A 16,120-nucleotide genomic window follows, 5' to 3' on the forward strand; every position below is an offset into this window, starting at 1 on the left:
TACCCCTTCTTTCTTTTAATACTTTTAACCTTAAATTCTATCTTATTTAATATCAACGTTGTCATTCATATTTTGCTATTTTCCTTTTGTTTGCATTTGCCTGATATCATTATGTCCCTCATTTTACAAATAACTCTTCTTCAAACCTGATCTTATTTTTCATGTAATATAATTCAGCTGGCTTATTTTGTGTGTGTGTGTTTTTGCTGGCTTATATTTTTAGGGCAGTCTGATGTTAACTGTCTTTTAATGGGAGAATTTAGTCCATCTACACTAAATGTAGTAATTGATGTGCTTAATGATATATTTTTCAATTACTGTATATTTCTTATTTTATATTATTGTTTCCTCATTCCCTTCTCTCTGTTTCATCAAGTGGCTATGCACTGTATAGTCTCCTTGTTAGTAAGAAGGTTCTAAGTGCTATTTCATTGAATTAAAGATGTTCTTCCTATTCTATACTCTATAAACAGATTAATATATGTAAAATACACTTCCCCTCTACCACCAAGAGATTCTATTCCCCCTTTCCCCTTTTCCTAAATAAATGAGATCTTTAGAATATATGCACTTCCCTCCCTATTCTCTTCCTCCTTTCCTGCCATCTCCCAGCCTCCATTTTCCTCATTTTTTACTCATTTTTTACTCATTTTTTCCTCATTTTTAGAAACAGTTTAGGACATTTTAAAATTTCCTAAAGAAATATCCTTTTGTTTCAAGAGCCTCAAATTACCTATTGTATTTCATATTGCTAGCCACTTATCTTTATCTGTTAGATAAAATTATGCACACATGCACACACATAATTATATATGCTCATTATTCCCACCATTTTCTTTACTCTTCATCTTCCTCATCTTAAAGTCTTTGCTCTAATTCATTTGTTATTTGCTTATAATCTACTTACTCTCCAGCATTTTCTCAGATTTGATATAATCACTATATACAATGAATTCTTGTACATTCTTAAACGTATTTCTTTCTTACTTTGGCTTATAAATAACTTTCTGGACATGGAGATTCTTGAATTATAGTCATTTTCTTTCTGCAGTCTGCAAATATCATTCCACTATCTTGTAACTTCCAACGTTACAGATATGCAAATATGAAATCCTATGATACTTTCCTCTTTACAAGAATTTGTTTTTTCTACTTGAGAGTTTACGTTGCAGTTATTTTTTAGAATTCAGAGTGTTTATTAGGATATACTAAAATGTGTCTTTTCTTTCAGTCAAGACAATAAATAGTAAACCCTTTCAATCCACAGACTCCAATCTTTCTTAATTTTGGATAAATTTTGCTAGTTTTAAAAAAGTTTTACCTTTTCATTATCTATTCTAAATTTTCCCCACTGTAATTCCTATTATTCACATTTTGATGTCTGGATCTATCCTCCAAATCTCATCTTTTTTACTCAATATTTCATCATGGGTTTTTTTATATGCTTGGATACATTACCTGCCTTTGATCTTTTTGGTCACTAACTCATATTTCAACAGTGACTATGTTCTCCCTCAAATCCTAACTTGTTCAAATGAGATATATTTAATAACCAAAATTATTTTTTTGTTCTTTGAATTTCCTTAAGTGCTCCCAATTTTTGTTTTCAAATTCAGTTTTCATGTTTTTGCCAGTAGTACTAGTTACCTGGAGCGTGTACTCTGATTTTCTTCTCTCACTTGCTATGGGTCTCCTTAAAGAGACTGCTCTTTTTCGTTAACTCACTGGTACTCAGGTCTGGTTGCCAGATAATCCTAAATGACAGAAATATCACAGGTGTTAAAAAAGCAAAGGTAAACAGCCTGCCAGTTCCCTGCAAAGGCACATGGAGAAAGATCTCTGTTGTCCTATCACTATTTCTTTTTAGCCTCAAGAGACAGAGAGGACTCCACCAGGACTTCTCTACTGAATCCACCAGGACTTCTCTACTGAATCCACCAGGACTCAGCTACTTGAGCTTTTTAGTTAGTTGGAGACACTTTGGTATTTTAAATGGGTAAATATTGATCTTCTCCTGTAAGAGTTCACAAAACCTCTAAATATTGATCTTCTCCTATAAGAATTCACAAAAGCCCAAGCTCTTCCTCCCAATGTTTGCTGCTTTCTCATCTTTACCCAAGGACTGTAGCACCATTCTCCAGTTGTTTGCCCAACTGAAGGCAGAAAAGTTTCAAATTAGTGTTTCTCTGCCCAAGGTGTCATGACAGTTGCTCATAGGTTACAGCAGCCATTTGCTTCAGAAAGGCAGACAGCTTGGAATTTGAAGTGAAGAAGATAATCATATATAAGTACTTTGTTTTCAAAATCTTTACTTTTCACAAAAGCCTTGGATGGAGTGGGGTATGTGGGTGTGAGTTATGTCTGGCCTTCATTATACTTACTCCTAAGAATCAATAGTTTCCTCAGAAAGCATATTTCTGAATATATAAAATGACAGTATATTCTCTGCATGGTCTTAGATACAGATCCTGAAATACATTCCAGCTATTAATTACTTTAAGTAAGCTTTAATGCAATCCCAGTTTTAATTATTCCAGGACTTAACTATCTTTTGCTTTGAAAGCAACTTCAAATCAGTTTGCTGTAGTTTGAGTTAGAGACACAAATTATGACTTTAGACAATCAAGTAAGTTTCCCAATATCTAAAAAGTTTTATAAATATGAAAAAGTATGTCAGCTATTTATATAGGAATTACATGTGTTCCACATGTGGTTTACATGATGTTACCCTCTATACTGTTCACAAACCAATTACCTATTTTACTTTTTAGAAGAGCTAAGTAATTATATTACATTATCACTAATATTAAAGTATTTAACTGGATGAGACTTCTAAATAACTCAGATAATTAGGTAAAATAAGTTAAACCTATTTTTAATTGTGTGAAATTTTATGAACTTTCCGTAAGAATTAGAAGCTCACATAAAAAGTTCAAAATCTCAATTGCAATCTATGAAGTACAAAGCTTACTGTGGTTTGTTTGTTCCACTATCCAGATAGGAATCATATAGGATATGAAATTTGGGCTTCATCCTTAAATCAGCAGATAATATAATTCTGTGTATTCTATTCAACACAATATCCTGAATTGATTATTTGCTTTACCACTGATGGGAGATACCCAACATATTTCTTTCTGAATCACGGTAAATGTAATTTTACTGGAACTTCTACCGTGATAGAATTTCATTAAGTACCTAGAAGGATAGAAAACTGTGAGCATGTACAAACATGTTGGGTTTTAGAAAAGTACAGGGAAAGTCTATAATAGGTAATAACAATTTTAACAATGCTAAATTTTAACTCAAATAAGTAAATGGATAGCCTGGTAAGGAAAAATAATTTTCCTAAGATAAGTATAAAAAAGCCTAATCAACATACATTGAATCCTTCCTCTGTGCCTGATATTAGGCTAAGCACTAAGGCTAGAAAGACGAATAAAGCATGGTACCTATCATTAAGGAACTGCAGTTAAGTGTTGCATAATTCTAAATGTTACCATTTCTAAGTGATGAATGTCAAAGAATTTAAGTTATAAGTTAAACTGCATATAAAACATCACACTGAATCAAATTCACTTTACACCAGATGCACCCCTTTTTGCATAATAAGACTCATCATTACACATATAAGACAGAAACAGAGTTATGCATACCCCAAAAGACAAAACCCACCATTTATTTTTGGCTCTTACACACTTTGGTAGTTCACTTAACAAAAAATGTTGAGACCATAATGTAGAATATTTGAATCAGAAGGACCTAGGACTTTGTTCATTTTTCCCATGCTGCTTTTCAGCTCAAATTGCCCCTTCAACATAGTATTGCCTTGTTCTCCACCTCTCTCTAAAACAAGAAAGAGTATTAAAAGCATGAGTGTTCAAAGGTATTTCTCTGAGGGTCAGATGTACAAAGAACAGTGAGATACAAACAACACAGCTGTTAAGAACACTAGGTACCACAGGCTATCAAAATAACAAGAATAGAGTACCACTGACAATGAACTTGAGGAAAAGTGTGCCATGCACAAGCTGAATGTTGATAATTTTTCTAACATTTTTGAGTGATGTATTCATTTGAATCATATAAAATGATTATTGTACTATACTTCTTAATGCACTAAAAATAAGAAAATGAAGAAAATATAAGAAATACTCTCATAAGGAACAGTAAAGACACATAAGAGATGATAGAGCAATTTCATCATTCTTCGACTGCATTCAGATGATACTGCTCATATATGTAACACAGTCCAAAAATGAACATTATCTTTTGAAAACGTTTTAAGTTTTTAGTATCTTGTAGACAAAGGGTATATGAGTATATATGCATATATGACACACATATTCATTCATACTTGGTTGTAAGTCATTTAAATTATTTGAAATAAAAATTCACTTTAAAGGTTACCAAAATTCCTTTTAATCCATGCATACTGACTATACTAAATATAATCCAAAGTCACGTACACTGACTTTACCTGAACTGATCTGAGACTACTACTTTGATAGAAATGCATTTATACTATCAAATAAAATTAAACCTTTCTGTACAGTGACAAATCAAAGAGAAGTTAAAGTTATATAATAAAAGTCTAGACTATATTCCACTAAAAGCATAGTACAGGCTGTTTTAAAACTCCATGAATCTGGGAAGGAGGCGGCAGCAGCTAAATTCCATAATAAATTAAATTAAATTAAGGTACATAGTATTTTACCCTTCATATCCAACAAATCTTCAAGAAAGTTAACAGATGTTTTCTCGTTTTTGAAAACTGGACAGCAAACAACAATGTAGTTTATAAATGCTCCTACAACAGTGATTTCTGAATTGGGTGGCACACAGTAGGCACTCAATAAATGGCCTACCACATAGGTTGTGCTAAATTACATCTTTGTCATGCACTTAAAGTTACTGCTTAATTCTAGATTAGGACTGATGATCATGTTTTTGTGCCAAAAGCAAAGCAGTCTTTGTATTCCAAACTCTCAGTGATCCATATTTAAGCCAGCTATTGGTTTCTGAAACAAATGTTAAGGGCACAAAGAACAAATAAACACAAAAGTCTTCCAAAGTCACAGGAACTGCTACCTTTGAATATACTGTTTCTGGTCTCCCTTAACCGTATTTCTGTATGATCCCTGGTTCTTGGTTATTTAGTCAGGTTTGATTTAGTTTTCCTTTTTGACTTATACCTTCCCAAAATTCCCAGTGATGGTTCCTTTGTCTTGCTCCTCCCCATGATTTCCAAAGCCTGCTTTAACATGGTACCCAGCTCGACTGCTGTCAATAAAACTAAATCAGGCAGCAGTTAGAGTCCATTCACTGTAAAACCTTTAGACAAATTCTCTATCATCATTTTTAATTCTAGACTTGAGTTATATTTTTAAAAGACTCTACCATATCAACCATTCTTCCTGCTTACAACTCTTTCACCTTGTACCCTTCTATAGAACCTTCTCCAAATCGACAATGCCTTTCTAAATTAAAATTGCCAATATTAATCTGGGCAAGCATTGAGTTAAAATTGTTCCACAATAGAGGTCTGATGGGGTGGTGATTAAGAGCTTAGGTTCTCCAGAGCTGTACCTGAGTTTAATTTCTCATATGTTTTATACTTAGCTGTGTGGCTTTAACAAGATATTTAGCCTTTCTGAGCCTTAAAATTGGGATTATAAAGGTACCTGTCTCATAAGATTGTGGAACTAACTGAAAAAAATGCAGATATAACCAATGCCTGCAACAAAGTAAGACCTCAGTAAATGCTGGCTACTACTGGTGTTGGTGGTGTGATTAATATCATTGTTTAATACAAGGATAGAATGCATTTACTTTACATTGTGCTTCCCACTAATAATTCTGCTAGTCTTTTTGGTACTGATGGCTTTAGAAGAGTTACAGTGATTCTCGAATACGTATACCGGGTTTCAGTTAACGCTAAAACCAGCTTCCCTTAAGCACATTTAGTATCTTTTCCATTGTTTGCATGCAATGTAGCATTCATACCACCTTTTGTGCCCAACAATTGATCTAAAATTCTTCTTACAATTTCTCCTGATTAGCTAGATGTTTGGTAAGCTAAAATAGCTTAGCATTATCTAACATATTAGAGAGTATATTTTGGCTATGAGGTGATTTATGAAAGGTTATATGATGAGTACCAGGAACATCTGGAGCTGTGGGTGGGTGTGAGGAAATGACAGGATTCAGGACAGTATAGCTTCCTGCAGATTGCTGTTTCCATCTGTGAATAGGTAGTGTTAGATAGCTTTAAGCATCTCACTACCATTCATACAAGCAAAAAGAATGAGTCAATTAAACAGAAACTGAGAGTGAAGTTTGAAATGAGAACTTTGAGATTAACATTAAAGATCTATCAAGCAGGGACATACAAATTGTATACAGCTGTTTCTTTCAATATATAAAAGGACAGTATTTGCAAAGTCTAACAAATTCTTTCCTCTGTCCAACATCAAAATAGTCAAATTTCTTTGCCTATCTTATCTTCCTTCCTATGTAAATCGATCTGTGCATGGATATAATATAGAATCAAAAACTAAATGCAGAAGTTAAAAATTACCAATTTTATAGGATCTGCATGGAGGTGGTTCCTGATTACTCAATGCATATCTATTTTTTGCTTAAAGAAAAGAAGCACAAAAACTAAGTTTTTATCTTTGAATAAATGTATCTATTTATCTATATATAGATTTTATTGAATTAGAAAATGTGAGTTGATTCATTCTGTTGTTACCTGCATCCCCAATTTAACAACTTTATGCTGCATGAAATGCAGTCAAGTTTACAAATTCTATTACCAATATACCTTCCTGAGTTAAGGTAAGTTGGCAAAGCATTTATGTAAACTAATAGATTTATTAAACATCCAATTTTGAAAGATTATAAGTACTTAATATCATATATCTGTACCCTACTAGTGGGCTATGTTAGAAAGCAAGTATCATTAAAATTAAACTTTTATGAAAGGCTAAAAGTGGAAAGCAAAGTCAAATATTTTACATATACTCTTTCTAGGTGTCCTAGGCATCAGTTCCATAACACTACCGGAAGCTAAAATAACAATTCAATTGTAGAAGGAAACAAACTCAGATGATTAGAACTGAAAATGACCCTAAAAATGAAAAAGCTAAGGTGCTAAGATGGAGATCCACATAGATTATGCAACATGCCATAGATCATACAACTAGTTAGCGGCAGCATTAGACCTACAACAACCTCTTATAGCTCTACATCTGAGATTTTTGACAATGAACAATAAAGAATTACATTTAATATATGAGATATTGAAAAAGTAGATATTGCCCCAAGTTAAAAATCTGTGGTTGCAATTACTTCTACTTAATTTTATATGCCTAAGAAAATATATTTAAAATATCACAAAATTGTAAAAACAAGAAGTAATAAAAACAACAAACAAAATTTGTGCTTTATCTTAAAACCATGGAAAAGGCCGCTTTCTTACATCTAAAGGAAGGCAGAGATTTATTGAAAGTGTGTGTGTGAGTGAGAGAGTGGGAATGTGTGTGCATATGTGTGTGGTGGTAGTAGGGGTCTTTGTTTTGTTTTGTAAATTGTTAAAGATTCTTCTATTAATAATTTCCTTCTGCAATGGTAATCTGTGCTCCAAATTAAGGCACACTAAAATGAATTTCTGATAATTTATAAAGCAGTGAAATACAAATAAGTTTCTAGAAACTTACTAATGACAGTAAGAAAATGGGTACCAAGAGATTCAAAACTAAAAATCAAAATCTTTTTAATGCTGAATTAGAACATCTTTTAAAGAGGAAAAAGTAATTGAAAAGACATCAAATTGGTAAATTCAACTCTCTAAACTGTGTGTATAGTTTTTCTTAAAGTGCATATACATGAGCTGACAGTAAAAGACAGGCTGGCTGCTTTGTTTGACTATAGTTCTGTTTACCCCATATTGTCAGGAATGGATTCTGACACAGTATTAATATTGCTATTTTTATTGATATAACACTGCTATAAATAATTTCTTGGGCTGCCATATGTAAGTATATCATTACCATCAGCAGTATTTAGTGCTTCTTTTTCTTATATGACACATTGGAAATAGACTGTTGGCCCCCAAAACCAAAATGATCTCATGATATGGGAATAACCGAAAAAAACATTGCCCTGTCAATAGAGACTACTGTTTTGTGTATGACTTCACTAAACAAGCTAGTTTATATTTGTTTGAAACTAAAGTTTCTCACCAATCTGCTGTTTCAATTTCACATCACACCATATTGTACCTAAAACAGGCAATCTGGATTCCTGTTGCTACTTTTTCTTCCCCCAAACAGCTCAGGAATGGGTTTGAAATACAAGGCTTGAATATATAAAGCAAAAGAATTAAGACACCCAAAATTCACAATGGGTGGGTGAAATCAAGTACACTTGAAACCATTTGTATAACTAGTAATGGGTGGCGCAGTGTGAGTTTTTGAATATTATATGAAAGCAAAATCAAAACATATTTTATCTTGCCTCCAGATCACATCAGCTGTGACAATAACCTTATCTAGACCTTGAATAGTGTGTTCATAAAATAAAGTGGGGTGACTGACCCAGTGCATATTCAACAGAGAGTATGAAGGCCAAAAGAAAATGACAATACAATTCAAAACAAGTTTGTGGAAATTTTATAGTAGTATATTAAAACCTTTCTTTGTCTTTATCACTAGACAGATGGTTAGCCTTCACACAGCCTAGTATCTCTGGCAAAGAAATTATAGTGTCTAGCCAATAACACCCCAAATTTTGACTTAAAATGCACTGTACGCATGCTTAGACTTACCTTACAAATATGAATATTAATAAACTTAGTCATGCTTACTTTATTATTATAAAAATTTGATAAATGTCAAGACTTCATCTTCTGCTGTTATGAATACCTTCTTGAAACTCAACTATCTTCTGTGGATGTAAGGTTCTATGAACTCTGCAATTCAGATTTCATTCATTTTACAGTTTGGCTGGTAATCATGCTTAAAAAAAAACTTCAGAAGTAACATTTCATCCCCCAAATATAATATACATAAAAATTTAATTAGCCTGTGTTTCTATGCTACACTCACTAGGAAAGTTTTGGTAACAAAGTGGCTTAAACAAAATCACCAGGGAACCCTGAATACACTCGATGTCAAAGATCACAAGGCAGGACTGGAATTATTTATCCAGTATTGATATGTCTTTATTCAAAAACTGCTCGTTTATAAACATATACTCACACACACGCAAACACACATTGATCAACCACCCTTACCAGAAAGCAGGAAAAGTTCTTAGTTTTTCATATTCAATTGAAAGAATATATTAGTTATAAAGTCTGTTTCCTCCTAAATCTTCCTATTTATAAGTTTTCAAATGCTAGCAAGTCAGTATACAAATAGCCAGAGGCAATCACAAACTGCTCTAAAGTGCACTAATATGTACCCTTTCTGGAAGAGGTTGATTATGCTCCAAATTAGCATAAACAGAGATCTGCTATAGAGATCTAATGTAGGTTAGAGCAGCAAACCCTCCACAACACAGGACTGGGAGAGGGAGGATTGTGTATTAAACAAAGTTATTCCACTTAAGGACTAAACTTGTATTTGGCTAACAAAGTAAGACTCATCATGACAGAGGGGGGAAAAAAAAGAACTGTTATTTGTGAACTATGAACTAGGTTTTGGAAAGGTGACACACCCACTACTTGAAGTCACAAACTCAGCATTAAATCATATGCTCATTTAACCAGGCATCAACTTTCCTTCTGTTAGAAACCCAGGGTTTTTACACCTACAGACTAAATGATTAAAGTATTGCTAAAATCTTCTGTAATGTTCCTCTTGCATTACAAATAAGTCTATTAAAGCAGAAAAGTGCCAATCAAATGCTTTTGAAAAAATGGTTTAAATAACAAAGCATTTTTTGCAGGTCCTTCTCTTTAATGTCGCCTATAAACTAATTACAACAAATTCTTACCTTCTCTTGATAAAAATCACAACTGAAACTAGGCATGGTGGCATCTACCTATAGTCCCAGCAACTGGGAGGCTGAGGCAGGAGGGAGAATCACTTGAGCCCAAGAGTTCAAGTACAGCCTAGGCAATAAAAGGAGATCTCATCTCAAAAAACAAAAAGGAAACCCAGAACTGAAAATGATTTAGGTACTTGGTTTTTCAGATACATTCCTAAAAACTAATCCTAACCAAAAATTAACATATATTCTCACTTCTGTTTTACTACACTTTGCTAACAAGATAATACTATGTAGAAAATTTACAGTAAATTTCAAGACACATTTTTTAATATAAAGCAACATTTTATTTATTTCAAAGACATCACTAAAATTATGAAAAAAATAAAATCCCTGTCTGTTAAAATTACCTACCAAAATATATGGAGAAAGTTTCATGACAATAATAAAAGGAACAAATAAGAAATAAACTAAGATCTTCCTTTCCTATCACTGCCAACTGGTAAACGCCTTCCTCCTCCTCAAACTTCTGTAAGCTCTTTCAAATTGCAGTTCCTAAAACAAGAAAGCAGCTAAGTTTTAAAGTGTCATTCAAAAATCTCCTCTCCTAACAATCTAAAATGCAAAAAGTGTGTGTGACATTAGAACGTAAGCTCCACAAGGGCAGACAATTTTCTTTCTTGTTCATTATTATACTCCAAGTGTCTAGAACAATTTGATAAATTTAATCATCCATTTCAGAAAAATATGATTATTTCAGAGACTAAAGCAAAGCCCATCAAGCTCTACTTCCATATTCCAAATGTTTTAAAGACGTCTGTTTGCCACTAATTCTCTGAAGGTATTCAGAATAATCGGTAATTATTTTATAAATGACAGATCCTTTACAGTAACTTATGTATAGCTTTTATTGCTCTTCTAAGATGACCTAATTATTCAGAGTAGCTTTTTGTAGATAGTTCAATTTGTCTAAAAAGTCTTCTGAAGGCTTTCAACAATGAAACAAAAATAATTCACTTAAAATATTTTTTCCCTTAGATTTTCTTCCTATATCAAGTAGTCAAATTCTTAATAGGACAATAAGAGGCGTTAGATATTTGCAGGTCTCAAAAACTTTCTGACCCCACTATATATGAAACTGGCATCACATCAGCTGGTAGTTCTAAACACCCTCTTCCCCAATTACAGCCCTTACAAGAAAGTTTCTCTTTCCTCTAGTATTCCAGGTAATCTCACATTTTCTTTTAGTGGCTAATCAATGTTAATTCTAATGTCACATATGACCTATATGTGTATTTTCTTGGTATGGTAATAATCTTAAAACATGGGCCCAGATGGGTAAGCATAAAGACTTCTTCCTGGAAATAGATAAAATTTGACAATTGTTAATCTGACACTTTCTTTAGCTTGTTAAAATTAGAACCTCACCATGAAACGGCACATTGCTGTGAAGGCTGGTAGCCAGCAATCTTGTCACCTGATCTTCACAGGCACAAGGCCTGTATTCTACTGATCTATAAGATCTGAAACCATGAAACTAAAAACATCCAATTGCCCAACTCACTGAGCAGCTAATATAGTTCTAGAAATCTCACTTTTCTTCTCACCTGTTTACTTCAACACCATGTGTTGTTCTCAAACCTAAGGCCCTCCAAAATTGAGCTCCATAAAAATCATAACCCTAATCTCGAAAATTAACCCTTGAGCACTGAACAGTTACATCAGCAATTTCTCAGAGGCAATTCCAAAAGCTTTCCAGGGAGACTATTGGAAAGATGGCACAGGGACATCACCATGCACTATGTGTGCAACAACTTTGATATATTCTAAGAATCACAAAAAACAAAGGCATGAAAATCAATGTGAATTTTTTTTCTTTCACTAGAAAAAGAGAGATTCTTTGTTTTAAAAGCCAAAAAGCAGAAAGTAACCACATCTTGACGGGGCAAACTTACAGCTGACCCTCAGTATCCACGGAAGATTAGTTCTAGGACCTCCCTAGGAAACCAAAATCCAGATGCTCAAGTCTCTTACATAAAATAGTGTAGTATTTGCATATCAACTAAACACATCCTCCCATATACTTTAAATCATCTCTAGGTTACTTACAATACCTAATAGAAGTAAATGCTATGTATTAATAAACCGTTGTTATACTGTATTGTTTAGGGAATTGTGGCAAGAAAAAGATCTATATATATCTATATATATTCTATTCCATCTATTCCCCCCACACACACCCAAAATATTTTTGATCTGCAGTTGGTTAAATCTACAGATGCGGAACCCAGGGACAGGAAGGCCTGTCTGTATGTGACTGGGGCTGCAAGGGGATCTATATAAATATTTCCATAAGATAGCAAAAGGTATTTGAGATTAGGAGCAGGAACAGAAATGAAAAACCATTACAAATTTAAGGATGACTGGTTATCACTTAAATTTCGTGTCTTCAGCTATATGATTTATAAAATGGTGTGTTTCAAAACTTTCAATGGCAACAAGTTACAACAGTAACTTCAGAATACCGTTCACTTGAAAACACTGGATGAAATGGCCTCTATAATTTTTGTTCAGCTGAAATTTAAGCATGGTCATGCGGTGAGGAAACTTGGCTTTAGTAACATTTTGGTATTTTTAATAGAAAAAATAGTGGAGAAGATTTTCACATGTCTAGAAAGGTAACATGTTCAACTTAACTTGGGCCAATGCTGATTCTGAGGACAGAACTACACCCGCAAGCTTCCAAACTACTTCCTGATTCATTCTGATCTTTACTGGAGAGCTGTCATCCTGCTACTGACCTCATTCAACCCGGTTCGGAGTAAAAGATCAGCGGATTACCGCTCTAGGTAGCGTAGCTGTACGCCATATTGTGCCTTTCGCTAATGTTTATAGTTTGTGTGTGCGCCTGGCATATGTTTGTGCAAGTGTGTTTATCAATAGAACTTTTGGAAAATCCCTGCCTCCTGCCTCTTCAGCATCCTTAAAAAGGGTAACAGCTGGGGGCGGAGGGGGTGTGTGGGAAGGACCCAAAAGCCACACAGGAATGCATTAAACAACGTACGAGAGAAGGCATTTGTTTTAAACTTTCAAGAGCCTTTCAACCATTTTTATCTCAGGTATCATAAAGAGTTGACATGCTTTAATGTTTCCAAAGTGACCCAAAGGAGAAGAGAAAGAAGGAAAGGTGTGTTTTCCCTTTCCAAGCCCCCTCCTCTCTAGTCGTAGAAGCGAAGCAGGTGAGGGCCGGGAGCTCCAGCGTCTGGAAAGGCGTCCAGCGGCTGTGGGGCCGGGACACCTCCGCCCCCCCAGTTCTCTGAAGACGCTCCAGAGACCGCGAAAGCCACGGCAAGCAGGGGAGGGCGAGGAGGGAGGGGGCAGAAGATAAGCGGGCGCCTCTAGCAGATCCTGAGCCCCGACTAGTGCCCCTCAGCTCCTCTTCTTGGAAGCAGCGGCTCCAGGCGCAGGGAGTAGAGAGAAGAAGGCAGAAGATACGTTTCCAGCTGCGGGACGTCCGGCCCGCCCCGCCATCCGCCGACCCTCTCGCGCCTCCCTCTAGCCTAGCCGCCGGGTCGGGCGAGGCCGCCGGCGGGCGCGAGGAGGGGCGTCGAGAGAGGGGGCGCGGGCGGGGCGGGGCGCAGGGCGTGCGCGCTCGCCCGGCTCAGGGCCCGCTGGCTCGCCGCTCTGTAACTCGCTCCCTCAACCCCACCCTGCACTCCTTTCCAGTCCCGCCGCCCCCAACTCCAGGCGCCTCGGAGACGCCTCATCCCCCTCGCACGCACACACTCCTCCCTCCTCCCGCCCGCCCCACAACAAATTAGAGTTTTTGGCGTTACCTCCTCGCGCTCTTTAATCTTCTTTCCTCAACTCCTAAACTTCCCCCCGCCCCTACTTCTTCGGCAGAAGGCCCACATTGGGCGCCTCACTCCGCGAACCCTCTACCTCTCCCCACTATAGGATTGCGCTCACGCCACTCTTGGCTTTAGTGAGCCAATGAGAATGGGACGCCCCTCGTGAGGTTGCCGCCCATAAACAAAATACACTCTTCCTTCTCCTCTCCGCCCCCCGTCCCCACCCCCTTCTTCCTCTTCCTTCATCTCTACCACCTTCGATTGGGCTAAAAGAGGCCCAATCCGCTATCTCAAACATCCATTGGGGCGCGGAAGCTTCGCTCAGAGCAGTATTAACAAGCGATTGGTCAACGATCCAACCACTTCACCGCCCACCCCCGCCTCCGCCGCACCTTCACCACTCTGAAGAGGTCAATCGTATCTCGTTGTTCAGTGATCCGAGAGGTGGAAAGCTATTGGTTCAGAGAGCCCGTAAGACCGGCCTGGAGTGAGCTGTGATTGGTCGACACAGACGCAATCAAGTTCGGTTGCTTACTCTTCCGCTCCTCCCTCCTTTTCCTCCACGCCTCCGTCCCGCCCTCCCACTGCTTTTACTTTCTACGCATTTCTATTTCCTCTTTTATTTATTTATTTGTGATAAACTTAAATGACCCGGCGAAGGAGGCGGTACTCTAGGAGAAGGCTGAGGATGACGAAGCGGCGGCCTGGGGCCAATTGTCGAGAGGCCTGCGGGGTGAGAAGCAGCGGCGGTGGCCAGTGAGAGGCAGGTGTCTGGAGCGCGCCGGGCCTATGGAGCTGGGATGCCCCAGCGGAGGTGGCGGTTACTGGTTGTCTGAGGCGGCGAGCCGCGCTGTGGGGAGTAGCGGGAGCGGAGAGGGGGTGTCGCTGTCGTGGACGGCTGAGGCAGCGGGATGGAGGGTGGTTCGCGGGCGGAGAGTGGGAAAGCTGAAGGGAGTATCTGGTTGGCGGCGGGGCGCGCAAGGCCGCGGCGGGGCTCGCAAGGCCGCACCGGGTCACGGTAGATTCTCTGGGAATGGGACGCAGGTTGCCAGACTGGGTCCCCGGGGCCGCCTGAGCAGTGCTAAGGCTCAAGGAAGAATTTGTTCATGCAGAAGATTTAGAAAAATGCTATGTAGGCCGGGCGCGGTGGCTCCCGCCTGTAATTCCAGCACTTTGGGAGGCCAAGGCGGGCGGATCACGAGGTCAGGAGTTCAAGACCAGACTAGCCAACATGGTGAAACCGGGTCTCTACTAAAAAACACAAAAATTAGCTGGGCAGGGTGGATCGTGCCTGTAATCCTAGCTACTTGGGAGGCTGAGGTAGGAGAATTGCTGTAACTCGGACCCGGGAGGCGGAGGTTGCAGTGAGCAGAGATCGTGCCACTGCACTCCAGGCTGGGCTACGGAGTGAGACTCCATCTCAAAAAAGAAAAAGAAAAATATTATGTAAAACAGGTTAGATTAAGCCGCCCTTCATATAAATGAGGTTTATTATCCTACCAGAAAAAGCAGATTATGCTTCTTATGACTGAACCCCCGAAGTACCAAGGACCCAACCGGAGCCCACAGAATTCAATATCCTGGATGGTAGAAGTAACAAATAAAGCAACACGGAAAGTTAAGTGTGGTTCAAATGCTTCAATAAAACCTTCGTCCTCAACCGTTTGTCACTCAGCATAGCACTCCCCAGAGCCAAATTCTTACCAAATATTGATCCAGTACTCAGACATTGGGGGAAAAATGAGGCTCAAGTCCAGTAGGAAGCCCAGGATAGATTCCTAAAAAGGATCCCTTACAGTGACCAAAATGGGAGGGTGGGGAAATTCGCCTTTCACTATACAAAGAAGAAAAATAATTAGTGCCAAACTAAGTTGCACTTTTTTAGGGAGCTGATATAGCAATAGTTTGTCACAAAATAAGGGGCTTTATCAAAAATACCGTGCATACAAAAAAATATGCTATACTTGAGATTTGAAAATGACGTTGTTTCTAGGACATGGATTTGATGTATAGTTTCCAATAGACTTAAGTCCTCTAGATTTTAACCCAGGCTTCCTTGGAAGACAGAGCATGCTTTCACCTTAAGATGCCTGGTTAGAGGTTTTTACTGAACCTAAGCAAAATAAATTGGACCTGGTAAAAAAAAAAAATGTAAGGACCTTGACCTCATTAAAACCATTAAAGCTATCTTGTGAGGATTATATGTACGAAGCTCTGAGAATCCAGAAAATTATCGTATGGGCATCAAATTTGAAGTCTGGTAACTGCTAGTG

General features: G+C 37.5%; 1 protein-coding gene and 1 long non-coding RNA gene across 29 annotated transcripts in view; one reads left to right on the top strand and one right to left on the bottom strand.

Moving 5' to 3' along the window:
- Positions 1 to 13,971, bottom strand: part of ZBTB20 (zinc finger and BTB domain containing 20) — an 812,433-nt gene extending 798,462 nt beyond the window's left edge. For 10 of the 23 annotated variants that reach the window (XM_037743865.1, XM_037743852.1, XM_037743859.1 and 7 more), the window contains exons 1-2: positions 13,833 to 13,968; positions 1,648 to 1,754 (exon numbers count right to left, since the gene is read on the bottom strand). The gene's annotated coding sequence lies outside the window, so the exon portion shown is untranslated. Of the gene's footprint in view, positions 1 to 1,647; positions 13,753 to 13,832 lie in introns of those variants that run through there. The other 13 variants (XM_037743875.1, XM_037743867.1, XM_037743869.1 and 10 more) reach the window with 4 other exon arrangements.
- Positions 13,972 to 14,411: 440 nt separating this feature from the next.
- LOC108314593 overlaps positions 14,412 to 16,120 on the top strand; it is a 180,369-nt gene continuing 178,660 nt past the window's right edge. For all 6 annotated transcript variants that reach the window (XR_001829557.2, XR_005202623.1, XR_001829556.2 and 3 more), the window contains exon 1: positions 14,412 to 14,580. This is a non-coding gene — a long non-coding RNA (uncharacterized LOC108314593). The remainder of the gene's footprint in view (positions 14,581 to 16,120) is intronic.

This window comes from Cebus imitator, unplaced genomic scaffold, assembly GCF_001604975.1.
Source record: "Cebus imitator isolate Cc_AM_T3 unplaced genomic scaffold, Cebus_imitator-1.0 Scaffold157, whole genome shotgun sequence".
NCBI lineage: Eukaryota > Metazoa > Chordata > Mammalia > Primates > Cebidae > Cebus > Cebus imitator.